The 2605-nt window shown below is 31.6% G+C and overlaps 1 long non-coding RNA gene across 1 annotated transcript; it reads left to right on the forward strand.

Moving 5' to 3' along the window:
* The first annotated feature begins 529 nt into the window (after positions 1 to 529).
* Positions 530 to 1324, forward strand: LOC124932901. Its single transcript, XR_007098792.1, has 3 exons — positions 530 to 632; positions 727 to 822; positions 1039 to 1324. It is a non-coding gene; the product is annotated as an uncharacterized LOC124932901 (long non-coding RNA).
* Positions 1325 to 2605: the final 1281 nt, after the last annotated feature.

The following is a 2605-nucleotide window of genomic DNA, read 5'->3' on the forward strand; positions in this document are numbered from 1 at the left end:
TATGAATACAAGATCTTCATCACTCTTTGTGCTTCCCATTTCGTGATTTGTAAGTATTCCTCCTTCATTTCATAAAATATTTATCTATAGATCTGCATTTATCCATGTATTATCATCTCTATTAAGTCGATTCGAGCTTTATCCATTTCCGATCTCGATTTCTTGATCTTATATGAATTAGAAATGTATATACCATAGGTTAAAATCAAATGATGAATTATTCTCATGATTTGTGATAATTAGGTGTTTTTTGAACCGAAGATGTCAACAGCTATTGATGTTACTCCTAAAGGTGGATTTAATCTCGACCTATGTCGGTGAAATGAAATTCTATTGAACAAAGGACTGAAATCTTTGTCTTTCCTTAAGACTGGAACTACCATTGTTGGCTTAATCTTCTAGGTAACTTGTTTTCTTCACGATTCTCTAACTTCTCTCTATTGAACAAGCATTAATTATCGTTTCTCAATTGTTTTGTAGGAAAAATAATAAACTATATAAGAAAATGTTATTTTTATGCAATAATCGGTTTGCAGATTTATCCTCATGGATCAACCGATACTCTTCCATTTGCCACGATGAGTTCTGGTTCACTTGCTGCTATGGCGATATTTGAATGAAATGTCGTGAAGGTCTTACTGTAAGTAAGATTCTGTTATCACTTATTAAAAAAACAGTCATTTGAATTATTTTTCCTTCCTGATTATGGCCTTCGGTCCTCGGAAGGAGGATGGTGTCAAGTTGGTAATTGAGGCTATTTGCTCTAGTATATTCAATGACTTGGGCAGTGGAAGCAATGTTGATGTTTGTGTGATCACAAAGGTTAGTTCACTTTCTCACTTTGTTTTAGGAGTCAAACAAAGATGACCATTTTTACCATTTTGAAGAAACACTTTCTTAATGTCAGTTATTTTAGGTTTTATATTAGACATCTAGAGTTTGTTTGATGTTATATGAAGGATAATTTTTTGATAGTTTGGTTGATAATGAAGTGAATTATGATGGGCCCTAATGTATGATTGTGTACGATCTTTGCAGGGACAAACAGAGTATTTAAGAAACCATCTAGCGCCTAATCCTCGTACTTATGTTAGCAAAAAAAGGCTATACTTTCTCCAAGAAGACTGGTTAGTAAACCTCATTTATTCTGATTTATTATTCTACATGCCTACATCATGTGTTCTAGGAGAAAATGTTTCTTCATGTTTGCAGTGCATGTCTTAGTCATACTCCTTTTTCTTTCTTTGAAAATAAATGATTTCATTACTTGTGATAAAATACGAAAGTAGAACCAAACCTGACATTAACTATGACTATTTTCTTGTTTTCAATTGTCTGGTTCTTTTGCTTTCTAATTTATGTTCTATATTTAATTAGGGTGAAGAAATAGAGGTTTTGCAAGTGACAATGCCAGACTGCAAAGTGAGGTAAGAAACTTAACGTTATCTTTAGCATTAATAGAAGTTGATAAGCAAGTTGAGGGAATTATACCAACACTCAATGAAGATCTCAAATCGCCAAAGAATATCAATGAAGTGTGACAGAAATTTGTTAAGTTATTTTCAGGAACTATTTATTTGAAATTTAATGCATTTTATTTAAATAAATTGAACATTAAATTAGTTAATTAATGTTCTTTTTATTTAATTATTGAAGTTTTTTTATTAACTTTCAAAATTGTAATGATGTTTTTCTTTAATTATTTAATTTATAACAAAAATTAAATAAAAACATCTTAAAAAATGTAGAATTAAAAATAAAAATAAATAAAATTTTAAGAGAATTGTTAAAATAATAGGTTAAAAATAAATTAGTCTTTTGGCGACGTTTAATTACTGTTACCAACGCTTAAATAAGCGTCGTTAAATATTCCTCCTTTTGGCAACGCTTAAAATTTTAATACCGACGCTTAAATAAGCGTTGTTTAAACTTGCGCCCACCCTGCCTTCGGCGACGCAAGAATAAGTGTCGGTAACATTTTTGGCGACGCTTTTAAGGGTTGGCAGAGATCTTTTTAAGCGTCGCCGTTGGTCTTTTTTGTTGTAGTGCACCACCTGTACTTTCTTCATCATCTGACACACTGACGATTGTCCAAGGGTCGCAGGAGTTCCATTGAAAATCAACAACTATGTCTCTAAAAAAAGAAGATAAAATAAATACTTGTTCCTCAAATCAGAATTGAACAACATAAATGGAGAACTAATACTATTAAACAAGTAGAGCCACAACCCAAAAATAAACATTCTAATAGGTAAAACCCACTTGGCTATTACAAAGTTCGACAACTGTAAGACAAACGAAGAAAAAGAAAAAGAAAAACGGTTTTACTTGTGCCCTGCATGTTTGAACAACAAGCCTTATGAATAACTTAAAGATCTTGATCCACTGGTTTCCTGTTTCTTACCAAACTGGAACATGAATTGAATTTATCAGTGCAGATAACTAAAATTGTGAATCAGACTATGAATTAGCAGAATATCTAGAAATGGAATGTAACATCAACTTCCCATAAAGAATCAAATCATAATATCATAAGAAAGGGAAAAATTCAAAATGTGCACAAGAAAAAGAGCAAGGAATGCAGATAACTCAAACTCTCCCACAA

Source organism: Impatiens glandulifera, chromosome 3, assembly GCF_907164915.1.
Source record: "Impatiens glandulifera chromosome 3, dImpGla2.1, whole genome shotgun sequence".
Taxonomy (NCBI): Eukaryota; Viridiplantae; Streptophyta; class Magnoliopsida; order Ericales; family Balsaminaceae; genus Impatiens; species Impatiens glandulifera.